Raw genomic sequence first — 18,637 nt, 5'->3', positions numbered from 1 at the left:
CTCTCCCCCAGTACAGCTCTCTCCCCCCAGTGCAGCTTCCCCCCCCCCCCCAGTATAGCTCTTCTACCAAGTACAGCTCTCCCCCATGAAAGATGAAAGCTCTTTCCCCAGTAGGCCCCCCCGGTACAGTTCTCCCTTCAGTATGGACCCCCCCCCCAGTACAAAGCTCCACCAATACAACTCTCCCTCCAGTACAAATTCCCCCAGCACAGCTCCCCTCCCCTTCCCACTAGTATAGCTCCCTCCCCCAGTACAGCTCTCTCCCCCAGTACAGCTTCCTCTCCCAGTACATTTCTTCTACCAAGTACAGCTCTTCCCCCAGTACAGCTCTCCCCCATGAAAGCTCTTTAACAAGTAAAGCTCTACCTCAGGTAGAGTTCTTCCTTCAGTACAGAACCCTGCCAGTACAAAGCTCCACCACTATAACTCTCCCCCCAGTACAAATTCCCCTAGTACAGCTCCCATCCCCTTCCCATTAGTATAGCTCTCTCCCCCAGTACAGCTCTCTCCCCCAGTACAGCTCTCTCCCCCAGTGCAGCTTCCCCTCCCAGTACAGCTCTTCCCCCAGTACAGCTTTCCCCCGTGACAGCTCTTTCCCCAGTACGGATCTCATCCAGTACAGCCCCCCCCCCCCCCCCCCATGAGTGTCCTCCAATACAGAGCTCTCCCCAGTACAACCTTCTCCCAGTACACATCTCCCCCCTTGTCCTTGTTAATGCAGCTCTCCCCTTTGCATAACACACTCACCAGACCAGGCAGTTTACCGGAGCCGAGGTCACTCCGAATCTCCTGTTTCCTGACAGGTGACAGGAGCGGCTCCTGCTTGAGACGCTCGGTGGCTGCCAGCAGTAGCTACTGCTGCAGAAGCTCTGGGAGAACAGGGGTTTGGACCCCCCCCCCATATCCCCCCTTCCCATCCCCCCCTTATCTACATCCCCATTTGCTGAGCTCCTTCTAAAAAAAAATTCTGGTTGCCTGGCAATCTCTGACTTTAGTACTGTCTGAGTCACGCATGCAGATCAGAAATTTCAGAGTGTAGTCAGAACTCCTGATTTGCACACTTCAGGCATTTCTGAAGCAAATTGAATAATAGCCAGGCGACTAGTATTTTCAGAAGGAAAGATCAGCAATGGCAGCCTCCTCAGTAGTGATGGCCGAACGGTTCGCCCGGCGGTCGTTTCGCGGCGAATTTCCGACATTCGCGGTCCGCACGTTCGAACGCCTTTTTCCGTCGTTCGCCGCGGCGGACTTACGTGTTTAATGTATACAAGAACTTTAACCTTTGGTGACACGTTTATCATGTGATACAGGACAGCCAATTGAGACATGACAGCACATGGACACTTGTACATTCCCCCTAACCTATAAATACACCCGATCCGGTGGCCATTTTACATTCTTTCTTCTGTTAAGATAGGGACAGGTTCCTGTGTGGAGTAGGGAGAGATAAACCACTAGCTATTTGGTACACAAAAGTTCTTTTCAGGACTGGTATAGGTGTTAGGTGTTGATAGGTTTGCTGTGCTGCTGATTCTTGCAGCAGCCTGAGTGTCTTTTGTTAGTTTAGAGAAAGGGAAAGGACGGTGTATGCTACAGGGACAGCCAGATTAGTCTTTCATCATCATCATCATCATCATCATCATTAGCTGTTACTATCAAGGTCCACAAAAGAGCTGTTCCAGTAACCACTAATCGTTCTCTTTTTTTGCCAATTTGTATAGGGACAGGAAGGAAGCAGTGTTGTCAGGCAGTGAGGGTAATTTTAAAGACTTGCTGTTATTATTAGTTCCACAAAGGTTCTTTTCAGGACTGGTATCAGTGGTACAGTAATAGGCTTGTACATGTATAATATTCTTTCTTCCAAATATAGAAAGGATATTATACTTGACTGCTGCCCTTCTGCTGCAGTCTGCTAAACATTCACAACTCACTTGTTCCACAAAAGTTCTTATAAGGACTGGTAACTTGGTATAGGGTGCTACGGTACATAGGCTTGAGTGCGGTACAGTCTGCTGTTCTGTAAGGACCGCTATCGGTCCACAATAGATAGGGTTGACGTGCACCACTGCTGACCGCTGCCCTATACTGCAGCAGTCCTTCAGCGGTATAGGGACTGACGTACAGTCTGCTAATCACTAACACACAACCTGCTTGTTCCACAAAAGTTCTTATAAGGACTGGTAACTTGGTATAGGGTGCTACGGTACATAGGCTTGAGTGCGGTACAGTCTGCTGTTCTGTAAGGACCGCTATCGGTCCACAATAGATAGGGTTGACGTGCACCACTGCTGACCGCTGCCCTATACTGCAGCAGTCCTTCAGCGGTATAGGGACTGACGTACAGTCTGCTAAACACTAATACACAACCTGCTTGGTCCACAAAAGTTCTTATAAGGACTGGTAACTTGGTATAGGGTGCTACGGTACATAGGCTTGAGTGCGGTACAGTCTGCTGTTCTGTAAGGACCGCTATCGGTCCACAATAGATAGGGTTGACGTGCACCACTGCTGACCGCTGCCCTATACTGCAGCAGTCCTTCAGCGGTATAGGGACTGACGTACAGTCTGCTAAACACTAATACACAACCTGCTTGGTCCACAAAAGTTCTTATAAGGACTGGTAACTTGGTATAGGGTGCTACGGTACATAGGCTTGAGTGCGGTACAGTCTGCTGTTCTGTAAGGACCGCTATCGGTCCACAATAGATAGGGTTGACGTGCACCACTGCTGACCGCTCACCTATACTGCAGCAGTCCTTCAGCGGTATAGGGACTGACGTACAGTCTGCTAATCACTAACACACAACCTGCTTGTTCCACAAAAGTTCTTATAAGGACTGGTAACTTGGTATAGGGTGCTACGGTACATAGGCTTGAGTGCGGTACAGTCTGCTGTTCTGTAAGGACCGCTATCGGTCCACAATAGATAGGGTTGACGTGCACCACTGCTGACCGCTGCCCTATACTGCAGCAGTCCTTCAGCGGTATAGGGACTGACGTACAGTCTGCTAAACACTAACACACAACCTGCTTGGTCCACAAAAGTTCTTATAAGGACTGGTAACTTGGTATAGGGTGCTACGGTACATAGGCTTGAGTGCGGTACAGTCTGCTGTTCTGTAAGGACCGCTATCGGTCCACAATAGATAGGGTTGACGTGCACCACTGCTGACCGCTGCCCTATACTGCAGCAGTCCTTCAGCGGTATAGGGACTGACGTACAGTCTGCTAAACACTAATACACAACCTGCTTGGTCCACAAAAGTTCTTATAAGGACTGGTAACTTGGTATAGGGTGCTACGGTACATAGGCTTGAGTGCGGTACAGTCTGCTGTTCTGTAAGGACCGCTATCGGTCCACAATAGATAGGGTTGACGTGCACCACTGCTGACCGCTCACCTATACTGCAGCAGTCCTTCAGCGGTATAGGGACTGACGTACAGTCTGCTAATCACTAACACACAACCTGCTTGTTCCACAAAAGTTCTTATAAGGACTGGTAACTTGGTATAGGGTGCTACGGTACATAGGCTTGAGTGCGGTACAGTCTGCTGTTCTGTAAGGACCGCTATCGGTCCACAATAGATAGGGTTGACGTGCACCACTGCTGACCGCTGCCCTATACTGCAGCAGTCCTTCAGCGGTATAGGGACTGACGTACAGTCTGCTAAACACTAATACACAACCTGCTTGGTCCACAAAAGTTCTTATAAGGACTGGTAACTTGGTATAGGGTGCTACGGTACATAGGCTTGAGTGCGGTACAGTCTGCTGTTCTGTAAGGACCGCTATCGGTCCACAATAGATAGGGTTGACGTGCACCACTGCTGACCGCTCACCTATACTGCAGCAGTCCTTCAGCGGTATAGGGACTGACGTACAGTCTGCTAAACACTAATACACAACCTGCTTGGTCCACAAAAGTTCTTATAAGGACTGGTAACTTGGTATAGGGTGCTACGGTACATAGGCTTGAGTGCGGTACAGTCTGCTGTTCTGTAAGGACCGCTATCGGTCCACAATAGATAGGGTTGACGTGCACCACTGCTGACCGCTGCCCTATACTGCAGCAGTCCTTCAGCGGTATAGGGACTGACGTACAGTCTGCTAAACACTAATACACAACCTGCTTGGTCCACAAAAGTTCTTATAAGGACTGGTAACTTGGTATAGGGTGCTACGGTACATAGGCTTGAGTGCGGTACAGTCTGCTGTTCTGTAAGGACCGCTATCGGTCCACAATAGATAGGGTTGACGTGCACCACTGCTGACCGCTGCCCTATACTGCAGCAGTCCTTCAGCGGTATAGGGACTGACGTACAGTCTGCTAAACACTAATACACAACCTGCTTGGTCCACAAAAGTTCTTATAAGGACTGGTAACTTGGTATAGGGTGCTACGGTACATAGGCTTGAGTGCGGTACAGTCTGCTGTTCTGTAAGGACCGCTATCGGTCCACAATAGATAGGGTTGACGTGCACCACTGCTGACCGCTCACCTATACTGCAGCAGTCCTTCAGCGGTATAGGGACTGACGTACAGTCTGCTAATCACTAACACACAACCTGCTTGTTCCACAAAAGTTCTTATAAGGACTGGTAACTTGGTATAGGGTGCTACGGTACATAGGCTTGAGTGCGGTACAGTCTGCTGTTCTGTAAGGACCGCTATCGGTCCACAATAGATAGGGTTGACGTGCACCACTGCTGACCGCTGCCCTATACTGCAGCAGTCCTTCAGCGGTATAGGGACTGACGTACAGTCTGCTAAACACTAACACACAACCTGCTTGGTCCACAAAAGTTCTTATAAGGACTGGTAACTTGGTATAGGGTGCTACGGTACATAGGCTTGAGTGCGGTACAGTCTGCTGTTCTGTAAGGACCGCTATCGGTCCACAATAGATAGGGTTGACGTGCACCACTGCTGACCGCTGCCCTATACTGCAGCAGTCCTTCAGCGGTATAGGGACTGACGTACAGTCTGCTAAACACTAATACACAACCTGCTTGGTCCACAAAAGTTCTTATAAGGACTGGTAACTTGGTATAGGGTGCTACGGTACATAGGCTTGAGTGCGGTACAGTCTGCTGTTCTGTAAGGACCGCTATCGGTCCACAATAGATAGGGTTGACGTGCACCACTGCTGACCGCTCACCTATACTGCAGCAGTCCTTCAGCGGTATAGGGACTGACGTACAGTCTGCTAATCACTAACACACAACCTGCTTGTTCCACAAAAGTTCTTATAAGGACTGGTAACTTGGTATAGGGTGCTACGGTACATAGGCTTGAGTGCGGTACAGTCTGCTGTTCTGTAAGGACCGCTATCGGTCCACAATAGATAGGGTTGACGTGCACCACTGCTGACCGCTGCCCTATACTGCAGCAGTCCTTCAGCGGTATAGGGACTGACGTACAGTCTGCTAAACACTAATACACAACCTGCTTGGTCCACAAAAGTTCTTATAAGGACTGGTAACTTGGTATAGGGTGCTACGGTACATAGGCTTGAGTGCGGTACAGTCTGCTGTTCTGTAAGGACCGCTATCGGTCCACAATAGATAGGGTTGACGTGCACCACTGCTGACCGCTCACCTATACTGCAGCAGTCCTTCAGCGGTATAGGGACTGACGTACAGTCTGCTAAACACTAATACACAACCTGCTTGGTCCACAAAAGTTCTTATAAGGACTGGTAACTTGGTATAGGGTGCTACGGTACATAGGCTTGAGTGCGGTACAGTCTGCTGTTCTGTAAGGACCGCTATCGGTCCACAATAGATAGGGTTGACGTGCACCACTGCTGACCGCTCACCTATACTGCAGCAGTCCTTCAGCGGTATAGGGACTGACGTACAGTCTGCTAATCACTAACACACAACCTGCTTGTTCCACAAAAGTTCTTATAAGGACTGGTAACTTGGTATAGGGTGCTACGGTACATAGGCTTGAGTGCGGTACAGTCTGCTGTTCTGTAAGGACCGCTATCGGTCCACAATAGATAGGGTTGACGTGCACCACTGCTGACCGCTGCCCTATACTGCAGCAGTCCTTCAGCGGTATAGGGACTGACGTACAGTCTGCTAAACACTAACACACAACCTGCTTGGTCCACAAAAGTTCTTATAAGGACTGGTAACTTGGTATAGGGTGCTACGGTACATAGGCTTGAGTGCGGTACAGTCTGCTGTTCTGTAAGGACCGCTATCGGTCCACAATAGATAGGGTTGACGTGCACCACTGCTGACCGCTGCCCTATACTGCAGCAGTCCTTCAGCGGTATAGGGACTGACGTACAGTCTGCTAAACACTAATACACAACCTGCTTGGTCCACAAAAGTTCTTATAAGGACTGGTAACTTGGTATAGGGTGCTACGGTACATAGGCTTGAGTGCGGTACAGTCTGCTGTTCTGTAAGGACCGCTATCGGTCCACAATAGATAGGGTTGACGTGCACCACTGCTGACCGCTCACCTATACTGCAGCAGTCCTTCAGCGGTATAGGGACTGACGTACAGTCTGCTAATCACTAACACACAACCTGCTTGTTCCACAAAAGTTCTTATAAGGACTGGTAACTTGGTATAGGGTGCTACGGTACATAGGCTTGAGTGCGGTACAGTCTGCTGTTCTGTAAGGACCGCTATCGGTCCACAATAGATAGGGTTGACGTGCACCACTGCTGACCGCTGCCCTATACTGCAGCAGTCCTTCAGCGGTATAGGGACTGACGTACAGTCTGCTAAACACTAATACACAACCTGCTTGGTCCACAAAAGTTCTTATAAGGACTGGTAACTTGGTATAGGGTGCTACGGTACATAGGCTTGAGTGCGGTACAGTCTGCTGTTCTGTAAGGACCGCTATCGGTCCACAATAGATAGGGTTGACGTGCACCACTGCTGACCGCTGCCCTATACTGCAGCAGTCCTTCAGCGGTATAGGGACTGACGTACAGTCTGCTAAACACTAATACACAACCTGCTTGGTCCACAAAAGTTCTTATAAGGACTGGTAACTTGGTATAGGGTGCTACGGTACATAGGCTTGAGTGCGGTACAGTCTGCTGTTCTGTAAGGACCGCTATCGGTCCACAATAGATAGGGTTGACGTGCACCACTGCTGACCGCTCACCTATACTGCAGCAGTCCTTCAGCGGTATAGGGACTAAGAGTTTTGTCACAGGGTCATTTAAAAAATGACATGCAGAGGAAGAGGCAGGCCCTTCCGCAGGGGTGGTAGGGGTAGGGCAGGAGCAACAGGCTTGAGCCAAAGTGGGAAGTTGCAGAAGGTGCGTTCAATTACTTTAAAGGATGCACCAGACTTGGTTGAGTGGCTCGCTCAGCCTTACTCTTCTGCACCCTCCTCATCCTCTCGATCTGCACCCTCTTCTTCACTCTCTGCTATGTGCACCCCCAAAGACACTACCACCAACAACACGACCACCACCACCACCACCACATACCTTCCGCTTGAGTCACTGGAATTATTTTCCGATCCATATCAAGAGGACATTTCTGATGCGCAGCCACTCTTGGTATTGGATCAGGAAGAGGAGGTAGCAACAAGCGCTACTCAGCAGTCTGACGCCAGTACCCAGATCAGCCCAAGGAGGAGGTTGGTCCCCGGTGTTGCTGCCTACTCTACTTATAGCGGTGGGGAAGGTGACGTTGATGATGACGTGTCTAGTGATGTCACGTGGGTGCCCACAAGAGAGGAAGAGGAGGGGAGTTCAGAGGGAGATATGGACCAGCAGATAGGGAGGAGAAGCAGCAATGACTTACATTGCACAGCAGGGACAAAGCAGACTGCAAATGTATCAGGAGCGAGTCATCGACCATGTACGGTCACATCTGGCGCTCCCAGGACACCGGCACATGGCTCCGCAGTGTGGGCTTTTTTTAACGTGTCCGCTGCTGACAATAGCGTTGCCATCTGCAATCTTTGCAGTCAACGCGTTAGTCGCGGTAAGCCCAATACTCACCTAGGGACGACCGCCTTAAGAAGGCACATGAGCAGCCATCACCGAGCCCAGTGGGAGCAACGGAACACACAAAGCCACACTGCAGGCTCTCACCGTCCAGCCTCGTCTTCTACTTCTCCTTCTCCTCTCTCCTCACAATTGTCCTCCACTCCACCTTCCATCACGCCAAGCTCACATTTTTCTGCAAAAAGGCAGGCTTCCGTGGGCCTAATGTTTGAGCGTAAAAAAATGATGACGCCGGATAACCCTCTTGCCCAACGGTTGGCGGCTGGCTTGTCAGAACTCATAGCCCGCCAACTACTGCCATATAAACTGGTGGACTCGGAGGCCTTTCGCAAATTTGTGGCCATTGGAACACCACAATGGAAGGTCCCAGGAAGGAAGTATTTCTCAGAGAAGGGCATCCCAGAGCTATATGGCCATGTTCAGCGGCAAGTGAATGTATCTCTGGCACACAGTGTCGGTGCCAAGATACATCTGACCACAGACACGTGGTCTAGCAAACACGGGCAGGGAAGGTATATCAGTTTTACTGCCCACTGGGTGAACCTTCTGACGGCCGTCAAGCATGTAACCCGTGGCACCCGTGTAGATTTGGTTTTACCGCCACGGATTGCATGCAGGCCTGACTCTTCTTCTCCTCCTCCTACTCCATCCTCCTCCCTCTCCTCCTCAGCTGCCTCCTCCTTTTCCGCTGCTAGCGTCTCTTCCACTGCACCGCCCAAGCTCCCCAGAACCTATTCCACATGCCAGGTGAGACGTTGCCATGCCGTGCTGCGTCTGTTGTGCCTGGAAGCAAAGAGCCACACTGGCCCGGCACTCCTTTCAGCTTTGCGTTCACAGGCAGATGAGTGGCTAACACCGCTCAATTTGACAGTTGGTAAAGTGGTGTGTGACAACGGTGCCAATCTGCTTAGCGCATTGAAACAGGGCAAAATCACGCACGTGCCGTGCATGGCACACGTCTTAAACTTGGTCGTGCAGCGATTCCTTGTCAAATACCCTGGGGTCCAGGACATCTTGCGGCAGGCAAGGAAAATCTCGGCCCATTTCAGAAGATCTTACACGGCCATGGCTCGCCTTGCTGACATTCAGCGGCGACACCATCTGCCGGTCAGACGTCTTATTTGCGATTGCCCGACGCGATGGAACTCAACCTTCTATATGCTTGATAGGCTGCTCCAGCAGAAACGTGCAGTTAACGTCTACCTGTATGAACTCTGCGAAAGAAACGGTTCTGGGGAGCTGGGTTTTTTTTCACCGCGCCAGTGGCTGCTCATGCGCGACACATGCAGACTTCTGCGGCCATTTGAGGAGATCACCAAACTGGTCAGTCGCAGCCATGGCGCCATCAGTGACATGGTACCTTATGCCTTCTTTCTGGAGCGTGCATTGCGTCGTGTCATTGATCAGGCTGTGGAGGAGCAGGAGCGGGAAGATGAGGAAGTCGCAATGCTGGATGAATTCCCAGGGGGGGCTACTCTATCTGAGACAAGTCAACAACAGGAGTCTGATGAGGAGTCAGAGGAGGATGGTGCCGGGGCGGATGAGCAGGAGCAAGAAGAGCATGCTTTAAACCTTTCTGGGATCCCTGTTGTGCGAGGATGGGGAGAGGAGAATGAAGAGGACGACATTATCCTGGATGATGAGCAGGAGCCAGGCCACCACACCGCTTCCACTTTAGTGCAAATGGGGGCCTTCATGCTCCAGTGTTTTAATAGGGACCCCCGTATAAAAAGCATGAGGGTCAAGGACCAGTACTGGGTGGCAACGTACTTAGACCCCCGGTACAAACACAAAATGGCGGAAATGTTACCGCCGTCGCAGAGGGCTGTCAGAATGCAGCACTTCCAGGCCTTGCTTCGAGAAATGCTGCATTCTGCTTTTGCGTGCGCTGGCAGAGGAGCAATTCCCACTCCCAGAGAAGGATTTGCGGGTACCAATCCAACAGCGCCTGCAAGAAGAGGCCGGTTTGAAGATGTGTTGGTGACTTCGGATATGAGGTCATTCTTTCAGCCGACCCATCGACAGGTGTCATCCGGATCCAGCATCAGGGAACGCCTAGACCGTCAGGTGTCCGACTACATTGGGTTAACGGCCGATGTGGACGCTCTGAGGAGTGATGAACCCCTAGACTACTGGGTGGGCAGGCTTGACCTCTGGCCAGAGCTTGCCCAATTTGCAATCGAACTGTTGGCTTGCCCCTCATCCAGTGTCCTGTCCGAAAGGACGTTCAGCGCAGCAGGGGGGATTGTGACCGATAAGCGTACTCGCCTAGCTCACCACAGTGTTAACTACCTCACATTTCTAAAAATGAATGAGGCATGGATCTCGGAGGAATTCAACACATGTGATCAGTAGACCATGTATATGTCTATAAACAATTTTTGGAATCAAGCACACAGACCTTCTTAATTCATTTGGCTCACTTCCCTGACCCAAAAAAGCACACCGTACTATATGCCCCTACCCTCCTCTTTGAAGAGGTTGAGCGGTGTCATATTTCTACTGGGGCTGCTTATTATGAGGGGTTCCCACCATCCCTGTGCTGTGCTGACTTCCTCCTGGGTGTTCTTATTATGAGGGGCTCCCACCATCCCTGTGCTGTGCTGACTTCCTCCTGGGGGTTCTTATTATGAGGGGATCACACCATCCCTGTGCTGTGCTGACTTCCTCCTGGGGCTGCTTACGGTGCTGCTGTCAGCGCTGTATGTCACGGAGCTGCTGTCAGCGCTGTATGTCACGGAGCTGCTGTCAGCGCTGTATGTCACGGAGCTGCTGTCAGCGCTGTATGTCACGGAGCTGCTGTCAGCGCTGTATGTCACGGAGCTGCTGTCAGCGCTGTATGTCACGGAGCTGCTGTCAGCGCTGTATGTCACGGAGCTGCTGTCAGCGCTGTATGTCACGGAGCTGCTGTCAGCGCTGTATGTCACGGAGCTGCTGTCAGCGCTGTATGTCACGGTGCTGCTGTCAGCGCTGTATGTCACGGAGCTGCTGTCAGCGCTGTATGTCACGGAGCTGCTGTCAGTGCTGTATGTCACGGAGCTGCTGTCAGCGCTGTATGTCACGGAGCTGCTGTCAGCGCTGTATGTCACGGAGCTGCTGTCAGCGCTGTATGTCACGGTGCTGCTGTCAGCGCTGTATGTCACGGAGCTGCTGTCAGCGCTGTATGTCACGGAGCTGCTGTCAGCGCTGTATGTCACGGAGCTGCTGTCAGCGCTGTATGTCACGGAGCTGCTGTCAGCGCTGTATGTCACGGAGCTGCTGTCAGCGCTGTATGTCACGGTGCTGATGTCAGTGCTCTGTATTACGGTGCTGCTGTCAGTGCTCTGTATCTCCTGCACCCTCTTGTTTGCCTACCCTGGTCCCTGACCTTCCCTCTCCTCCATTGCCTTCATTAGCTCCATAGTCCTGAATTGTCAGAACAATTTCCCAAATAAAAAAAAAATGCTTGTAGTTATCGATCCCAAATTCACCTCATACATGTATTATGCTATTGTCCAGGTGGTGGGACTACGTGCTACCCCCTAATAATTACCCCGTGGCCGCAAATTCGACCTAAAGGTTTGCGAAATTCGCCTCCCATTGAAGTCAATGGAGCCCGCGGCGAACGGTCGTTTTCGCGAACGTTTGTGTCCGTTCGCGTTTCGCGTTCGCGAAACGTCCCGTCGGAAGTTCGTCCATCACTACTCCTCAGTACAGGATTTCTTTAATGTCACACCAGAAGCATTTTTTCTCCAGCACAACTAAATTGGCTTTAATGCTCCAAAAAAAAAAAATTGGAGCCGCTGTCAGTGTTGCAGTAACTAAAAATACTCTTTGAGATTTTTGCCCTTTAATGTACTAAAATGACTATAGACCGAGGAGGCTGACATTACCCTGCAGTTTAAAGATCATTAGATGGCATGAACACACATATATTACAAAGGGATGTGTTTGGAAATACAAGATGGAAAGATTTCGGTCTTGCCCTAAGGAACCAGTTAGTCTTCTTTTTATCTTCTAACCTCTCTAACCAAAGCAACTGCCACGCTGTATTATTATATTACAAATATCTAAAGCCATATAAACCCTTCCTATAATTTACCAGTAAATCTCCCACAATAATAAAACTGCTACAGCTATTTATTGAGATTAACCTCAACCACAAATATGTACACGATTGGCCATAAAATTATGACCACCCACCTAATATTGAGTAGGTCCCAATTTTTCTGAAAAAACCCCCCCTGACCTGTAGAGGCATGGGCTCTACTAGACCTCTGGAGCAGTGGCTGCACGTCCATTAGGGCCCCCCCCCCCTATTCACGGTTGCCACCCCCTATATGAATAGATAGATTCATTCATAGCATTCATATCCACGGCCACCCCCTCTTTCAGGACCCCGGGCTCTTGAATTACAGCAGTGGGGGTGTTTTTTTTGAAGCACCTGGTTGAAGCCAGAGGCTCTAATAGGCTTCAAGATAGGATGGGCTCGTGGTGCAGAGCATTGCGCCAGGAGCCCACCCAGGTGTTTCAACAACGAATTAATATTCGCTATTAAAACACTGATCCTCAATCCGGCCAATCAAAAGCTGGCCTAAGACCCATTTTCCGATTGGCCCGAAAAGAGAAGAGTCCCAATTGGCTGCCGAGGAAGAAGGACGAAATGTCGCCACAATGCCCATGGAGAGCAAGGTAAGCCACCGCCGAAGCATGGGAGAAGAGCTGCCCACCATAGATGAGGTAAGTGCTCCAGACCCGACTAACCAAGGAGGGGGGGTGTTACTGTTTGCCGCTCCCCCCCAAAAAAATTACCACTGACCGCCACTGCGCTGAAGGTATGCTGTGGTATCTGGCACCAATCCATCAATAGCAGATCCTTTAATTTCTGTTAAGTTGTGAGGTGAGGCCTCCATGGATCGGACTTTTTTTACAGCACATCCCACAGATGCAATCTGGAGAATTTGGAGGCCAAGACAAAACCTTTTTTGTTGTAGGCACTTTTGGCTGTGGATACGGGTCAGCATGGGCACCCTGACCGTTTTTTGGCTACACAGCTCCATACACAAGAAACTCTGATCCTCTGACACCTTTCTTTCAGAAACAGCATTCACTTTTTCAGTTTAATTTGAGCTCCAGTAACTCTTCTACTGGATCAAACCTTTCTTCCCCACCTCCGTCAATGAGTCTTCACTCCCACCTCCATGAATGAGCCTTCCCTCCCAACCTCCACCAATGAGTCTTCACTCCCACCTCCACCAATGAGCCTTCCCTCCCAACCTCCACCAATGAGCCTTCCCTCCCCACCTCCATCAATGAGCCTTCCCTCCCCACCTCCATCAATGAGCCTTCCCTCCCCACCTCCATCAATGATTCTTCCCTCCCCACCTCCATCAATGAGCCTTCCCTCCCCATCTCCATCAATGAGCCTTCCCTCCCCACCTCCATCAATGAGCCTTCACTCCCCATCTCCATCAATGAGCCTTCCCTCCCCGCCTCCATCAATGATTCTTCCCTCCCCACCTCCATAAATGATTCTTCCCTCCCCACCTCCATCAATGAGCCTTCCCTTCCACCTCCATCAATGAGCCTTCCCTTCCACCTCCATCAATGAGCCTTCCCTTCCACCTCCATCAATAAGCCTTCCCTCCCCACCTCCGTCAATGAGCCTTCCCTCCCCACCTCCGTCAATGAGCCTTCCCTCCCCACCTCCATCAATGAGCCTTCCCTCCCCACCTCCATTAATGAGCCTTCCCTCCCCACCTCCATCAATGAGCTTTCCCTCCTCAGCTCCATCAATGAGCCTTCGCTCCCTACCTGTATCAATGTGCCTTCCCTCCCAACCTCCATCAATGAGCCTTCCCTCTCCACCTTCATCAATGAGTCTTTCCCCAACCTCCATCAATGAGCCTTCCCTCCCCATCTCCATCAATGAGCCCTCACTCCCCACTTTGTCAATGAGCCTTCCCTCCCCACCTCCATCAATGAGTCTTCCCCCCACTTCCATCAATGAGCCTTCCCCCCCACTTCCATCAATGAGCCTTCCCTCCCCAACCCCATCAATGAACCTTCCTTCCCCACCTCCGTCAATAAGTCTTCACTCCCACCTCCACCAATGAGCCTTCCCTCCCCAACCCCATCAATGAGCCTTCCCTCCCACCTCCATCAATGAGCCTTCCCTCCCCACCTTCTTCACTGAATCTTCTCTCCCCACCTCCATCAATGAGCCTTTGCTCCCGCCTCTGTCAATGAGTTTTCCCCCCAAACTCCATAAATGAGCCTTCCCTCCCCACCTCCATCAATGAGCCCTCACTCTCCACTTTGTCAATGAGGCCCTCACTCTCCACTTTGTCAATGAGCCTTCCCTCCCCACCTATATTAATGAGTCTTCACCCCCACCTCCATCAATGAGCCTTCACTCCCCAACCCCATCAATGAGCCTTCCCTCTCCACCTCCGTCAATGAGTCTTCCCCCAACCTCCATCAATGAGCCTTCCCTCCCCACCTCCATCAATGAGCCCTCACTCCCCACTTGTTCAATGAGCCTTCCCTCCCTACCTATATTAATGAGTCTTCCCCCCACTTCCATCAATGAGCCTTCCCTCCCCAACCCCATCAATGAGCCTTCCCTCCCCAACCCCATCAATGAGCCTTCCCTCCCCAACCCCATCAATGAGCCTTCCCTCCCCAATCCCATCAATGAGCCTTCCTTCCCCACCTCCGTCAATGAGTCTTCACTCCCACCTCCACCAATGAGCCTTCCCTCCCCAACCCCATCAATGAGCCTTCACTCCCCCCCACCTCCATCAATGAGCCTTCACTCCCACCTCCATCAATGAGCCTTTCCTCCCAACATCCATCAATGATTCTTTCCTCCCCACCTCCATCAATGAGCCTTCCCTCCCACATCCATCAATGATTCTTCCCTCCCCACCTCCATCAATGAGCCTTCACTCCCACCTCCATCAATGAGCCTTTCCTCCCAACATCCATCAATGATTCTTTCCTCCCCACCTCCATCAATGAGCCTTCCCTCCCACATCCATCAATGATTCTTCCCTCCCCACCTCCATCAATGAGCCTTCCCTCCCACCTCCATCAATGAGCCTTCCCTCCCCACCTTCTTCACTGAATCTTCTCTCCCCACCTCCATCAATGAGCCTTTGCTCCCCGCCTCTGTCAATGAGTTTTCCCCCCAAACTCCATAAATGAGCCTTCCCTCCCCACCTCCATCAATGAGCCTTCCCTCCCCACATCCATCAATGATTCTTCCCTCCCACCTCCATCAATGAGCCTTCACTCCCCACCTCCATCAATGAGCCTTCCCTCCCCACATCCATCAATGATTCTTTCCTCCCCACCTCCATCAATGATTCTTCCCTCCCACCTCCATCAATGAGCCTTCCCTCCCCACCTCTTCAATGAATCTTCTCTCCCCACCTCCATCAATGAGCCTTTGCTCCCCGCCTCTGTCAATGAGTTTTCCCCCCAACCTCCATAAATGAGCCTTCCCTCCCCACCTCCATCAATGAGCCCTCACTCCCCACTTTGTCAATGAGCCTTCTCTCCCCACCTATATTAATGAGTCCCCCCCCCCCCCCCCCACCTCCATCAATGAGCCTTTCCTCCCCACCTCCATCAATGAGCCTTCCCTCTCCACCTCCATCAATGAGCCTTCCCTCCCTTTGACTGATGTGAGACAGAATAGGAAGTGAGAAGCCTAAAAGTGAGGGTAAATCTTACATTTTGAGTTTTTACCACAACAGAAGGGAAAAGTACTCAATATTGGACCCTACAGACTTAAGCCTCGTACACACGATCGGATTCTCCGCAGACAAAGCCTCAGACTTTTGTCCGAAGGGTGTTGGCAAGGAACTTGTCTTGCATACAAATGGAATTGTCGGCCAACAAACACGAACATAGTGACGTACTATGTGTTTTTCAACTCTTTAGCACCACCCTTTGGGCTCCTTCTGCTAATTTTGTGTTAGTAAAAGTTTGGTGAGTGTCGTTTCGCACTTTTCATTTTGCGCTTTTCAGTTAGTTTCTGAACGGCCGTTCGTCAACCAGCCATGTTGCAGAATTGGAGGAGATAACGTGTTATTTATTATTGGCCTTGATTTGTTATATTTTCAAATGCATAGATTGCCCTTTTTGCCCTTTTTGGTTAAGTTCTATTGACAGATAACATGTCTAATTTTATTTGTTTTCTTTTTTTTAATGCACAATAAAAAATTTGTGTAGAATAATACTTGGCTATGTGTTTTACTTCAAATTACGATTTGGGAGTAGCAGTTACATTTAAAAAAATACAATGTAAAATTGACAAGGGACACCAACATAGTTGTATCTTTGATCTTAAAAACTACGGTATAATGGTGTTGTGGTAAGTTGCCCAAAAAAACAAAAACAAAAAAAAAAAAACATAATAATATTATTCTTGATATCACTAGAAAAAAAAGCCTTTGAAAGTTATTTTGCAATAACTCCATCAGTATCACCAGCAAAGCAGCTTCGTTATTATCCTATTAAAGCGGAGGTCCACCCTAAAATGGACCTTCCGCTCATCGGAATCCTCCCCCCTCCGGCGCCACAATTGCCACCTTTCAGGGGGGAGGGGGGTGCAGGTACCTGTACAGTACAGGTATCTGCACCCACTTCCGGGATAGCTCTCTGCGGAAAGGGGCGTAGATTACGCCCCTTTCCGCAAGTGCCCGCCCCTTTCCGCAAGTGCCCCGCTGCCTGCTGGGAAACACACAGATCCCAGAGGCAGCAGGGACCGTCCTTATTGCGCAGCGCGGCTCGCGCATGCGCAGTAGGGAACCGGGAAATGAAGCCGAAAGGCTCCATTTCCTGATTCCCATACCCAAGATGGCGGCGGCAGCACCCGAGAAACGATCTGCAGATCGGCTTCGGGTGCCGACATCGCGGGCGCGCTGGACAGGTAAGTGTCACTATTTTAAAAGTCAGCAGCTGCAGTATTTGTAGCTGCTGGCTTTTAAAAAAAAAAAAAAAAAAACGCGGAATCCCGGCGGACTCCCGCTTTAAAGAAGAAGAGAATTGTGCGCTGCATTTCCAGATTTCAGAATTTACCTCGTCACGAATGTTAAGTCTCCATTACGAACCCTAGTTTACAAGACCAACCGCTTCTGCTTCTGAACATGCGTGTTTGTACTTTGGACTTTTGTCCGACAGACTTGTGTACACACAATCACAAAACTGTCCGACAACAGACATTTGTCTGCGAAAAATTTAAAAGCCTGCCATCCAACATTTGTCCACGGAAAATCTGACAACAATTGTCCGATGGAGCGTTCAAATGGTCATATTTTCCTCCAACATCCCGACATCACACAATTCCCGTTGGAAAATCCAATTGTGTGTACGCGGCTTAAGACTGGGATGCCATTAAAGTTCCTGTGCGTGTAAAGACAGGTGTCCCAATACTTTTGGCAATATAGTGTATATAATCTTACAGATACAACCAGCTGTGTGAAGTTGGCACTCTCTGAATAAAAATACAACCAGCCCTTTGAGGGCAACCATAATGCTGATGCAGCCCGAAATTGCGTTGGACACCCCTGTCGTAGTCAATGATAGATAACAGAAATGCAGTGGCGGTAGGTCCATAAAGGGCGCAGGAGCACCGCCCCCTCTCTCCTGCACCGCTCTAATCACCATAGATAGATTCATGCGTTGCATGAACCGATCTATGGTTGTTGCTGACACCCCCCTATTCAGGGGTCCAGCCTATTTTCGGGCGCCGGGCATCTGAATTACAGCCACAGTTTTTTTCTTTGGAACCACCTGATTAGAGCCATAGGCTCTAATAGGCGCCCAAAAAGGTGAATAGCGGGCGCAATGCTCTGCGTTCACTGTTCACTCAGCTGTGTGTTAGCAAAGCGAAGGATTTCGCTTTGCTAACACTGAATCCGCCTCTCAGTCAACAGCCAATCTGTTACCAGTCACCTCATATGCTGAATCGTAATGCGCTGCGATTGGACGCCTGAGAGAGAGGACGGAAGAAGATATGGAGGATGTGCAGGAGACCTCCACTGACCCGCTCCGAGACAAGTAAGTGCCTGGCAGCATCTGATGGGGCACACTGGCGGTATCTGATGGGGCACACTGGCGGTATCTGATGGGGCACACTGGCGGCATCTCATGGGGCACACTGGCGGCATCTCATGGGGCACACTGGCGGCATCTCATGGGGCACACTGGCGGCATCTGATGAGGCACATTGGCAGCATCTGATGGGGCACAATGACGGTATCTGATGGTGCACACTGGCGCCATCTGATGGGGCACACTGGCACCATCTGATGGGGCACACTAGTGGCATCTGATGGGGCACACTAGTGGCATCTGATGGGGCATACTGGCAGCATCTGATGGGGCACACTGGCAGCATCTGATGGGGCACACTGGCAGCATCTGATGGGGCACGGTAGCGGCAATTGATGGGCACTCTGGCAGCATCTGATGGGGGACAGTAGCGGCAATTGATGAGCACACTGGCAGAAATTGATGGGCACAGTGTCAGCAATTAATGGGCACAGTGACTGCATTTGATGGGCACAGCGACTGCATTTGATGGCACAATGGCAGCGTTTGATGGAGCACAGTGGCTGCTATTGATGGGCACAGTGACAGCATTTGATG

Source organism: Lithobates pipiens, unplaced genomic scaffold (genome assembly GCF_037356315.1).
Source record: "Lithobates pipiens isolate NorthernLeopardFrog02 unplaced genomic scaffold, aLitPip1_a1.2 Scaffold_6, whole genome shotgun sequence".
Classification (NCBI taxonomy): domain Eukaryota; kingdom Metazoa; phylum Chordata; class Amphibia; order Anura; family Ranidae; genus Lithobates; species Lithobates pipiens.
Note: the sequence above shows the minus strand (reverse complement) of the source record.